Source organism: Bos grunniens, chromosome 24, assembly GCF_055505025.1.
Source record: "Bos grunniens cultivar Pamir isolate PY7600 chromosome 24, Bosgru_T2T1.0, whole genome shotgun sequence".
NCBI lineage: Eukaryota > Metazoa > Chordata > Mammalia > Artiodactyla > Bovidae > Bos > Bos grunniens.
Genome location: NC_141188.1, coordinates 46,514,292 through 46,527,529, shown reverse-complemented (window position 1 = coordinate 46,527,529; position 13,238 = coordinate 46,514,292). Strand labels below are relative to the sequence as shown.

Here is a 13,238-nt window from a genome sequence, read left to right as displayed (position 1 = left end):
CTGCTTATTAATTAATTTATCCCAAACACTGTAACTCCTGTGCCAGTGACATTGGGTACAATCAGCACATTTCAGCCTGTAGACACACATACCTGGCCTGCCAAAAGCAAACTAGAACACTGTCTGGTCAGCATGGTACCAGAATAAGGAAATTTTGAGTTAATGGCTTCAGATTCAGATGTCAGTAAGGCTGTGATATGCAAAGCCTATTCTGCTGCTGCTGCTGCTAAGTCACTTCAGTCGTGTCCGACTCTGTGCGACCCCATAGATGGCAGCCCACCAGGCTCCACTGTCCTTGGGATTCTCCAGGCAAGAACACTGGAGTGGGTTGCCATTTCCTTCTCCAATGCATGCAAGTGAAAAGTGAAAATGAAGTCGCTTAGTCGTGTCCAACTCTTAGCGACCCCATGGACTGCAGCCTACCAGGCTCCTCCGCCCATGGGATTTTCCAAGCAAGAGTACTGGAGTGGGTTGCCAGTGCCTTCTCTGAAAGCCCATGCTCTGGTGCCCCATCTCTTGGACCCTGCTAACTGGGCATTACCTTTACTAGTCTCTTTGATTCTCGTTTGGTCTGTGCTTCTGTTGCTAAGTAACATTCCTTCTGCCTTATCCATTTTCCCCAAAGATGTCTTGAAACTCTCAATCTGCTTACAATCAAGGTCTACTCATTTTAGGGCTTCCCTGGTGGCTCAGAGGTAAAGAATCTGCCTGCGAATGCAGGAGACATGGGTTTGATCTCTGATCCGGGAAGATACCACATGTCGAAACTAAGCCCAGGTGCCATGACTACTGAGCCTGTGTTCTACAGCCCCGAGCCACAACTACTGAAGCCCTACTGAAGCCTCTGCACCCTAAAGCCCATGCTCTGCAACAAGAGAAGTTGTGCGCTGCAAATGGAGTGCATGGCCTGCAACTGAAGGAAAGCCCATGAAGCAATGAAGACCCAGCACAGCCAGATTAATTAATTAATTAATACTTAAAAAAATCTACTCATTTGAAAATTTTCTTCTCTGTAAGGAGATAGCTAATACCTGTTGTTTCCAAATTAACTTTCAAGTCCTATGACCACCCTATTTTTGTCCCCTTTAGGTAGTAGCTGAGAATGCTGGCTCTATAATCACAGAGTACTGGTTTCAGATTCCAGCTAGGTGAACATGGGTGAGTCACTTAACCTCTATGAGTCTGCTTCCTCATCTGTAAAATGGTCATGAAAATAGTTAAGAAGACTATTTTTAAGATTAATTTATGGCAATGTTTAGAAGCACTTAGCATACCTGCAAACTCTCACTCATAGTAAGTAATAATAAAAGTGACTGTTAGTCATTATCTCATATTCCGCCATTCAGCCATCCTTCACTGAGTACCCGCTAAATGTGCTTAGCTACACGCTAGCTCAGGAATCTAGCACAGGGCAATTACTACAACTGAATATTAAATTTAGCTCTTAGCTTCCTGTCTGCCAGAGCCCAAAGGGCCATATTAATTATTGCTAAGATGTTTTCTTCCTAAGCTTAAGTTTATTTGATCTTATGATACTTATACAAGAAGCTTAGTACCAAAAGGTTTAAGCTCTAAAGAAATGACTGTCTAATTATGGACTTTCAGATACTGAGACAATTAGATGAGGACAGCATCTCGGCACTCAACCGGCTAGACGTGGTGTAGTGCAAATTAACTATGTTGACAAGACTCTATGCTTCCCTGCCCTTCTAGAAGAGCCTAAAAATTATAAACTAAACACGAAGGTGACTGCTGCAACATCTCACACTTTGAAAACAGGATTGGTTTTCTTGGCCACCGAGAAGGTTTAGTCAAACAGAGGTTTGACCCTAGCTATTAATTATTTCTTTATAATTTTAAGTACAGTGCTTAGGAAATGAACTCATATGTCTAAGATGCACATGTGCATTCATTTAGGCTGATCTTGAGTAATTCACATTAACAAGAAAGACACAGAGCCCCATCTCACCATATGTTGGCAGTCGCTTTACTGGACTCGAGATAGAATCAAAGTAATTGCTCCATAAAGTAAAGCAGTTAGTAATAACCTAAACTCCAAAAGCCCTTTAATTTTCTGATTCATATCTTTAATCAATTTGCAACATGGAGCAATTGAGTTTTCCCTCTAGTTTCCCAATTGTTTGCTCAAAGGGCTGCTCTGCTGCCTTTGACTGACGTGACATTATTGCATTTATATTGACTTTTACGGCAGTTTTTACAACATTCGCGGTGCATAAGTTACATGAAAATGTAGCACGGGAACATTTCAGGATGAAAGTATGCCATAAAGAGAGTGCCCGGCTGTAATGTTTGCAATTTACAGTGTGAGGACATTACAAATGGAGCAGAGCAAACTGGGTCTGGGCTTGGCATCATCTGCTTCCAAACCCCCTCAGGAAATTGTCTAAGCTGCTTCCCTCAGACCCTGGACCAGGAATAGCTGGAGTTCTGTTGGTTGCTTTTGGCTTTGCTCTGAAATATTGCTTTTAGAAGAGAACCATCTTCTAGCTTCAAAGTTGGAGGAAAGGAGGAGGCTGTTGAGGCAGGATTGTTTTTAAAATTAAGTAAGTTATTTGAAGTCTGAAGGAGGCCAAAGGACTGCTTGAAAACGTTGCTGCTACTGGTCGATTGTTACCTGTTCTTGGGCTGCACACCAATCTTCACTATTCATTTCCTACCAGGGTCCGGCCAGGAAGCAGAAACACATGGAAGGCTGTTTCTCACCCACCAAGGTCTCTCTTCCACTGTCTTCTCAACTGTGATGACTCCAACTCAAGCCCCCAGAATCTCCTACCTCATGACCTCCTTCATCTCTCCAGTCCACCCCCCGCCCCCGCCCCGCCTCTCCTATCCTCACTAGAGGTCTTTTTCTAAGACATTATAGCTCAGAGCAGGTGTTTTATTCCAAAAACCTGTCTGGTGGCTTCCTGCTCCCTCAGAGGAAGTTCCCAGCCCTTTTCCTAGAATTCAAGGATGCAGTCCCATCTCACCTCCCACAGTTACTGCCTCCATTCCAGCTCTGCTAGGGAGCAGCTGATGTGTGCACCAGCACTTTTTTTCACCTCTAGTGTTTCCCAGCACTCCTCACCAACTCAGTGGACATGAGTTTGAGCAAACTCCGAGAGATAGTGAAGGACAGGGGATCCTGGTGTGCTGCAGTCCACGGGGTCACAAAGAGTTGGACATGACTGAACAACAAGAGTATTTGTCAGTTTACAAGAAGGTTCTGAGAGGTCAAGAGGTCTAATGCCCTTGGTTTGATTCTCAACCATACCACTTATTCCTTCTGGGACCCTAGGAAAGTAACTTTTCTGTGCCTCAATTTCCTCATCTGCAAAATGGGTATAATAGAACACTAATCTCACTGGATTAATTCATTCCGTATACATATAGGCGCTATTTAAGTGCTAACTCCTATTTGATACTGGATTCTTCTCCATTTCTTCCTGTAGAAATCCTTTCTACTTTCTCTGCTAATCAAAATCCAATCCTTCAGGAATTACAATGTTTCCTGCCCAGTGAAGCCATCCTAGGTCTTCTCTTTAGAATGAGGCACCCTCTGTACCCTCCTTCCCTCCACGCGTGTTTCTTCCTTAGAACCTTTACTAAGAAGGGCATGGTTTCCATCAACAGCTGTAGGAGCCAGCACACAGAAGGATCCGAGCGGGCAGCCCACACTGAGTGACAGCGACAAGTTTGCCACCATCAGGGTCCCCTCGTAGGAGCTTACATACAAAATCGGTTTCAGTTACATTACCTGTGATTGGGTCATGACTCATGTCAGGAAAACTCAAAGTTCCAGGGGAAATTTAAATCAGCAAAGCTACGTATATCTTTCCTTGAGTCAGCCCTCAGCACCTAGAGAACCCCTTCTGGACAGATAGGCAGGGTAGTCAGATTGGAACAGGGACCTTGAGAGGGTCCGTTCAACACTTGCCTTCCTAGGGAGGATCCAGGCTGGCTTGTGCTTCCTCACCACCCCAGAGTCCAAAGAGGCCATTTACTAGCACCTACTGTTCTGGTGGTGATGAAAGAAGCACGTTCTTGGTCAATACTCCCAGTGGGAAAATTTCTTTCAACATGTGTCCTTTTTATCTTATACACACTTTTTCAAGTAAACACTTTTCATGTACTTGCAGTGTCTTTATTCTGATAGTGTAGTTAATGTTTGTTTATCTGCTCTTTTGGGGTGTAAGGTTCTTGAGGTTGGGGACTACATCTTTTATGTATTTACTTTTGAACATTTTATTTTTAAAATGCTGAAGCACAAAAAAAGATCATATGACTTTTAAAATACTATGGGAAGTAAAAAACCCAAGAATGTGGCCCTTTCACTCCTCCCCCCACAGTGCCATTAGTGGCACATAAATTCTTCCGAAGTTCTAGTTTCCTCTCTCTTGCTCTCACTCTTTCTCTCTCTTACTGATCTTCTATTTATCATCTATCTACCTGTTTGTCTACATGCATCATATATGCATATAAACTCATAAACATACACACATAGTTAATAAACATGAAATCGTTGGCCATCTTCCCTTTTAATGCTATATCATGGACATACTTCCCAAGTTTTCTGTATCTAACTTCTTTTTATCAATGGCCACACTCCTGGATGTGCTGTTATTAGGTCAAGAAGCCTGTGCAGTTAGGCGTAGAAATCCCTTAAATTCTGCAGCAATGGTGCCAGCTTAATTTCAGACACTGCTTTCTCCACTCTAACCTCTCCTTCAGGTTGCCTTGAATAGAAAACAGGTGCCTCCTGAGCTTTATAATTATATTCACCTTCCTTGCTGCTCAGTGCCCCATGCAGTGCTGTACACAAAGCAAGTGCTCAGTAAAAGCCTGCTGTAAGAATGGATGGACGAGGAGGCCCAGCATAATGTTACCCAGTCCAGTCCATAACCACCTGCTAGACAGACAGCATCTGTGGTCAAGGGGCTTCCTGTGTTACTTTCAGGATGTTTTTTGTTTCCTCAGTTTCCCATTCATCCAGTAAGTCTAGAGATATTGGCTTGTCTCCCTGGAGACCTTGGGTGGAATCTGGTATTTCAAAGTGCTTAATGGTGCTGTTCAGTAAATAAAAGAAGCCATTAATATGCATTAAGCTATTTCATCAAGAGGCCAACAGAGCAAATTTAAAAGCTATCTTCAAGGGAAAGAACTAAACTGTCATTATCATGCATACTAATAACTACAACAGAGGTCTGCAGGAGCCAGGACAATGCCCTCCCTGGGGCCCCTCAGACTCTGCTGAAACCTTAAGGTGCCCTGGGTCTTGCTATCAGCCTCTCCAAGGGGCTAGAGATGGAGAATTATCTTCTGTCTCCAGACTCCCACCAGCAGGACTGGAGCTCTCAGCATTCCAGGGCTGTGCTTAAGGGCCCTTAGATGATGCATCTAATGCTTTCCGAGAACTCTCCCTAACAGTATGAAAAATTAGATGGGAAACAGCCAACTCATGGGCAGGAAAAAGACTCAGAGGATTTACGATTTGCCACCACTCCAAGGTCACATTTCCACTCAAAGGCATGAGAAATGGGGAGCATGGTTAAGGCAGAGTCATTAGGAGTGAGTAGAGTGCACTATGCTGTCAAAAGAGCCAGAAACTGCTGGGAAAGGAGCCCTGGGCTACCAGTGACCTTTGCAAATTCCTAAAACTCTCCCTACCTAGAACCTATACCTCCTCTTATCCATACCTCATCTAAGGTAATCCAAGACACCTTCATGGGGATCCTGCATGTGTGGGTTAGCAGGGAGACTAGTAGTTCCCTCTTGAGTCTTCTTCTTCTTGAATTACCCAAGAACTTCTGTCAATGGGGTCAGTCTTCACTCCAAATGTCAGGAGAGAACTAGGGAGCCTGATGTGTCCCCAGTCGAATCGCCATTATTTCTACTGTTGCCACAGGTGTTGCCATGAAAACGGTTCCACATCACACAATCCTTTGTGTTCTTTTTATAGCTGAGATGATGCCTTTTCTAGTCCAGACCCTGTTGTAGGTTGCAGTGGGTCTCCTCATATGTGCCCCCTAAGTTACAGCCATCGGTGGTTACACACTCATGCCCAGGAGCCCTATTTCTGGACTCTTCCCCAGACTTCCAGGCCCTGGGGTTGAGGCCAGACTAACAGTTCCAGATGTTTTAAGTTCTTTCTCACCTTCAGATATCACCTGACCCATTCCAAGCTTCCACAGATGATATGAAAGGGGATATTTAAGTTATTAGTCTCTCTTGCCTCCCAGGGGAAGTCTTGGCATCTATGCAGACTCAGATCTTCTCCAGCTAAGCATACAACAGGATGTGGAAAAAGTGCATATCTTATATTTGCCTAATTAGGAGGGAAAATTCAGGAAAGAGGCAAATTTAATAGGTTCCAAAGTGACTTTCTGTGCCACCTATAAAATGAAATAGCAGATAAATTCTCCTGTTGAAAAATAAGTTCACTTTTATGGATATATTGCTATATATACAATGTGCTTTACAAATTGACCTGCTTCATCTATCTTACTTATTTGTGAGGATCAAGTAAGGTATGTGATAAAAACATGAATCTTAAAAAGCAAAAAATAAAAAAAGCTTGATAATAAAGAAAAAGAATTGCTGTATAAATGATTCTTTCTATAAAAAATAGAGTTTGGTTCTAGAAGCTCTGAATTGACTTCTAGGCAAGTAGAGAATAAAAACTGGTTACCCAAGGAAGTTTGGGGACAGAGCATACTTGATTTGTGGTGCAAACACAGAGGGGAAGCCAAAAGAATGTAATGACAGATAAAAATAATCACAGGGACAATGTTTCTAATTTATAATATCCATCTCCCACTTAAATAATTGTTGTTTCCTTAGCTTTTCCTCCAAAACTCTGTATATTTTAGAAGCCACTTAACCACTCTGAGATTCAGTTTCCTAAATGTGAAATGAGAGAATTCAACTAAAATCAGTAGTTTTCCAATTTTTCTTTTTAGTCATAGAATGTCTTGTATGAGCAAGACTCAGAAGATGACTTAAAGATGCCCAATATGCAAACCCACTGAAACAGAGTGTTTGAACACTCTAAGATTATATACAATCATAGATAAATGGTAATCTTCCAAAACGTGCTCACATCTTACATGGCAGGGATGCCGCCCTACCTAAAAAGTCTGACAGGAGCCCTCTGGAGATGCAGCAATCTTTAGTGACCGTGGCCCAGACCCTCAGCCCCAAGTTGCATGTATATTTCCATTGAGCTTCTTGAATAACCTGACAATGTTAGGCAGATGAAGGAATTTAGTAATTGGCATTTAATTTTTCCTAATTTTTCAAACAGGGAGAATAACTGACTCTGACTGGAGGTCTACAATGAAGACATTACCTCTGATAAAGCCTGGACGACCACAAGCAGTCCAGAAAATGAGTAGCTGAGGTGGCTTCTCTTCGTCTAATACTAGGTCTACGTTCTTCTAATGAGCTAACTTCTCCCTTTTCTGTTAGGTAATCACCTAAAATCACCCCTTGCTCCAAAAAAGCAAAGGCCAGTGTGGAAATAAATAATTTCACTTTCTACTTGAAGGCACCATGACTACGGGCAAATATCTTGGGTGGGGGTAGTGAGTGGGGTGGAAAGCGAAAAGCACCCGGGAGACAACCCAGAAATATAAAAACAACCTCAGGAGGAAATAAGTCTGAAAGGCACTGACAAAAGTCAACCCAGCAAGCCAAAGGAAATCATGAATTTGAGTCATGCCAAAAATATGACCCCATCACGGCCTAAGGCTCTTTTTCTTTTCAGAGTCGCATAGATGGTTCTTTCTTCATCAACATTTTCACGACACACAGGAGGGATCCTAAACAAGACCATGAACTTCGGGAGTTTTGAGTCTGGGTTCTTCTGATGCTCTCGGGCGCTTTGATGCCCATGTTGAATCTTCGTCAACAGCAGGAGAACAAGGGTCATTCATCAGGGTCAAAGAATCACACCACCTGCACAACACAAGCTTAGTTTGTGGGGCCCATTTCATTATGAACAAGACAGTCTTTCAATAATAACTTTCTGTTAGCCAGTGAGTTTAGATTAGGAGAAAGCTGGTCTTGAGAAGTCAGGTTGTAGAATCTCCTAAGCAGTACAGGAACCACTTCTACGACGTAGCAGAAAGATGGTCATTCAGGGTCTGTGTGAGTCCCTTCAGGGACAGACCCTCCCTGCCATTCCAACATGCAGGTTCCATTGTCAAATCACTGTTAGTGCTGGAAAGTTGTTAGAAAGTAGACAGGATCTTAGAAAACCCATTATTTCTTGTAATTTCAAAGACAATTGCAAGAAGAAAATATTTGCCCTAAAAGAACACATTTTGAATAGGAAAAATCTCTTGTAAGCATTTACGTTGGAGAAAAATAGGGGTGTAAGAAGTCAATCTATAACCTCTCTTTTCACAGATCTCTTTCTGAACTGACACATCTCCAATAGCCCGGTCCATAGAGCTTGATGATATTTTAATCATATTATCCTTTGTGGTTTGTAGGGTGTGCCTCTGAAGGGGCACACACTTGCTTAATAGCACTCCCGTGACACCCAGCCTAGAGACAGCTGGCTGCTCTTTAAAGCCCCTGGTGACTAAATCAATTAGGCCAAATATGTAGCAGATTTTTTAAAGTAACAACCCACAATGTATTTATAGTTTCTTGAGTTGGGTCACAAGGAGATTGTCTATGATGTCAGCCAGGTGTACCCTGGTTTGATAAATGGACCTTCAAAGCTGGAACGAAGCTTGGTTAGTTCTTTCCCATTTCCAAATAGTCACTGGAATGCCAAAGAATTAGAACAATGGGTTGAGATGTGTTAGTATCATGGCCTAGTTGATCCTTTTCTGCTCCCAGAGTCAACCCTGCTTCAAGCTCTTGTCATTTTGTGTTTTTACTATTGCAATGGGCTCTTAGTTGAAATCCTTTAGCCTAGTTCTCAAGGTGTTATGTGAAAGGCTTCCAGCTTTGTCTGTTGTCTCTTCCCAGAGCCGTTTATATTTGCTCTTTGGTAATACTCTTGACACATATAGTTGCTTATTTGAAAGATTGTTTTCACTACCACACTGTAAACACTCCACAAGGGTAGGGGCTGTGCCCTAGATAGTCACTGGGATGTCCACAGTACTCACAGATGCTCAGTAGCTACTTACTGAACGAATGGCCTGATTCCTCACGTGTACCTATCACACTGTGTAACTGAGGTATGTATCAACACCCCTCGAAACAGACCCCCCACTTGCCTGCACTGCTCCTGCTCTTGCCTTTCGCTTATGCCATTTGCCTGATGGCCATTCTAAAAGAAAACACAAAAGACAGTATGAAGACAATATTTTGGACATATTTTAAGTGATGAGAAAGGAAAAATGAGAGTATCCTGGCTGGGAGATAAGAAAGGAATTTTAGGGTCACCGCCCGAAAAAGCCTGAACTTGATCATCAGGATGCCAAGATTTTATTACTTGGTTATCCTGTGACCATGGAAGATGAAATTCTCTGTACATTGGTCTGTAAAGCTTGGATAGTAACGCCATTTTACCCCATGGTGTTCCCACAGGCTGCATAGGGACTGTGAGACACTGGGCTTTGGGACTCCTGCTAATACATTTAGCTTTGTTGTTGTTATTAAATATTTAACATAATTGCAAACTGAGCTCAGAAAAGGTGTGTTTTTTTTTTTTCCCCTGCCTGAGGTATTAACACATCACCATTCATTCCAATAATTTGTACAAATGATATTAGGAAAATATTTTCTGGAAAACAACAGACTCTTCAAAACTCTCTTTGAGTCTCCCTGCCCTGACACTCTGTGAGGATTGGATTCAGTTCAGCTACATTTCTTAAAAGCTTTTCATATGCCAGGCTCCATAAGGAGTAGCTGGGAGGAAAAGAGAAGATCTATCCTCAAGGCTCCTGTGGCAAGCCAAATAATGGTCCCCAAAGACAACCACATCCTAATCCCCATAACCTGTGAATATGCCACATTGGATAAAGGGGTGTTGCAAATGTGATTAGGTTAAGGGCCCTGAGATGGGAAGCTTTCTGGATTAGCTGACTTGGGAGAGCATAATCTAATCACACAGCTCCTCAAAACTGGAGCCCCTTTCCTGGCTGTGGTCATAGGTGTGACCACAGGAGGATGGTTGGGCTGGTAGTAGTGTTACTGGCTTTGAAGCTGGAAAAAAGATCCATAAGCCAAAGAACACAGATGGCCGTGTTCAGAAGCTGGAAAAAACAAGAAAACAAATTCCCCCTTCGAGCCTACAGAAAGAAATACAGCTCTGCCAGCACCTTGATTTTGGTCTGTGTTGGACTTCTGACATGCACAACTGTAAGATAATAAATTTGTGTTGTTTAAGTCATTAAATTTGTGTTAATCTTTTAGATCAGCAATAAAAAAACAAAATCAGATCTCATGAAATAACGCAGGAGGAACAAGGGGAGAAATCACAACAATCTAAGGACATCCAGGATTAATTCTTCACGAGTGAGACAAATCTATCATATTAATGATAATGGTGACAATTTTGATGATAGCCCTTAAATAGCATTTAATATCAATCATATGATACTTGAAATATGTTTTATCATTGATCCCATTTTTCAGATGGGGAGACTGAGGCATAGGAATATTAACTAACTTGCTCAAATTTATCCAGCAAACATGCAAATCCATGTTCATTCCATAGAGTGGAATGATGAATCCACCTGGGAAACAGAAACATCTTCCTGTCTTAGATCAGATCATGCTTGATCTTGAACTGGTGAGTAGAATTTTGAGTGGAGAAGCTAGAGAGACCACCATGTGGAGGAAGTGACGTGAACAATGATGTGGGAACACCTCTCTGCTTAAAGGAAGGTAAAGAGTTTGAGTTGGCGTCGTGGCCAGTGCCAGAGGCTGCATTGGTGGACACAGGCTGTAAAGTGGGTTCAAAACAAATCATGAAGTTCTGGCCATGCTAGCACTAGGGTTCTAATCTGTCGGTGGATGAAAGCTAGAGAAAGTTTCTCTGTGGAGTGACATGGGAGAACTTATTCAGCTTCACTTCATCCACCAAGAAAGCAAGAGTTGGAAGGCTGGAGGGGGAGGGGGTGGTGGAGGGGGTAGCGTTTGTTTTTAAAAAGCCTAACCTATGGGGAAAATCGCTAGCTTGACTCTAAGGAGAGTGTATTGATTATTCACATCTCGAATTCTGAATTTTTTCCCCAACATTTGACTCCTTAGTTATTAACTCCTGACTTGTAATCCTCTGGAAGGCAGAAACTGGCTTCTGTTTGTATGTATCCCTGGCACCTACCACAGGCCCTAACCCAGCACAGGGGCTTCCTTGAGAAGAAATTGATAAATGAATGAATGGATCAAGTCATGCCTCCTTGAGCTTCACTTATTAAAGTTTATGCTTTGTCTGCTTTCTGAAAAGACTACAGGCCAATAATGCACAGAACAGACGTACAGGAAACACGTACATGCCAAATCAAACAGTCTTACTAAAAATTGGAAAGCGTCTCCGGACACCAGATTTCAGCAGTTACTGTGATTTCTGCCCTGGGAGACGTGGTGATGGTGTTGAGGGGAAGTGTGTGGTGCGGAAGGCCAGCAGGCCCACTGGCTCTGCTCTCAGCCACAGAAACCACTGGAGAGGTGGACTGGGCCACACACTCGGGGGCGGCATGCCCACCATAACCAATGACAGTCACTCGACAAGAATGCTGGAATTGGAAGGTGTAGGGCCTGAGAAGTGTACAGTGAGGCAGCCAGAGCTAGGCTGTATGTCCTGAGGTGTCTCCCGAAAGCATCTGTCCATGTCCTGAGCGTACAGAGAGCTGAACACCATTAGCTTTCTTTTGGAAAATGGTGAAGGGAAGTGTTTTACATCAGGGTGCAATGAAAGCAAAAGGCAGCTTGTTGCCAGGGAAGAACTCAACAGGGGACCCCGTGAGAGACACTCTGGACTTGTGGTTATTCTGCAGGTGAGAGAAGGGGAGGAGAAGGGGGAGACCCTTGGAAGAGGAAACCCTCTTCTAAGAGGGACACTGAAGGCTTTCCCTCTGAGAAGGCGGCGGAGGCAGGCTATACAGCCGTGGCCAAGAGAATGCTTGAGGCCTTCGCAGCAAGGATGAGCTGCTGGAACAGCTGGAGGACTCGAAGGTAGCACTGTCCCAGCTGCCCCGGGCTTCCAAACTTTCCAAGATCTGAGTTGTTTGCAGATCCATCGCCTGTGTGCTCACTGTCATTAACCAGACTCGGAAAGGGGACCTCAGGAAAGTCTGTAAGGACAAAAAGTACAAGTCCCTGCATCTACAGCCCGAGAAACATGGGCCATGCGCTGCCAGCTCAACAAGCAGGAAGAGAACCTGAAAACCAAGAAGCTGCCGTGGAAGGAGCGGCTGTACCCACTCTGGGAGCCTGCGGTCAAGGCCGGAGCATCCGGGCGTCAATAAAACAAACTGGCAGTGAAATGAAAACAGAGCGGCCCTGAGGGCCCAAGTCCTGAATTCGTGGCAGTGCCCTGGGCATGAGCTCTAAATCACCAAGACTCTAGAATAGATCCGGAGAGGTGAAAGAATGCAAAAGCCACAGAGAGCCTCTCCTGGTGGCAGGAAGCGGAGGAAGGGCATCCACATACACGTACAGCCCAGGGAGGGTGCCCCCAGGCCTGTGGTGACAGCCTCTAGGAAAGGTTCGACAATCACATTTCTCTGCTAGAGCCACCATAATGGTAACTCGACTATATAGTCTTTTTCAGTGACCTTAAATACTTTACTTTTTACCAAAATACAAGCCAACTTCAAAGAAAATGTTGCAATAAAAATAATCACCTCATATCCTCTCACCTAACACAAACCCTATTGTCTTTGTCTTTTATTCTTTTTCCCTCTATCTATTTGCTCTTGTTTTATAGAAGGGACATTCTCAATGAAAAAGCAAAAAAAAAAGTGGAAGTGGAACAGGAAGAATTCTTCTGCTATCTATTTTAAGTGATACAATCTATTTTAAATGAAGGACAAAAGGGTCTCTTCATACAGGAACCTAGAGCCCTTTTTCCTACTGCGAATCCATCCCCAAGCCTTGGGGGCAAGTCTGAAATTTATTAAATTAAAGTAATTAACACACGTGTCTTGTTAAAGCAAGAGAATGTGGCTGACAGGAGCATGGAAGCAACAGTTCGTGACTGAAAAGATGAAGGTGGCTTTTAGAGTGGATGCTTAAATTCAACCGTAATGCAAGCCCCAGCTGGCTTTCCA

General features: G+C 43.3%; 1 long non-coding RNA gene across 1 annotated transcript; it reads left to right on the top strand.

Annotated features, from left to right (window-relative positions):
• Positions 1-10,113: 10,113 nt before the first annotated feature.
• Positions 10,114-12,817, top strand: LOC147346196 (uncharacterized). Its single transcript, XR_015153339.1, has 3 exons — positions 10,114-10,323; positions 10,652-10,851; positions 11,218-12,817. It is a non-coding gene; the product is annotated as an uncharacterized LOC147346196 (long non-coding RNA).
• The last annotated feature ends 421 nt before the right edge of the window (positions 12,818-13,238 follow it).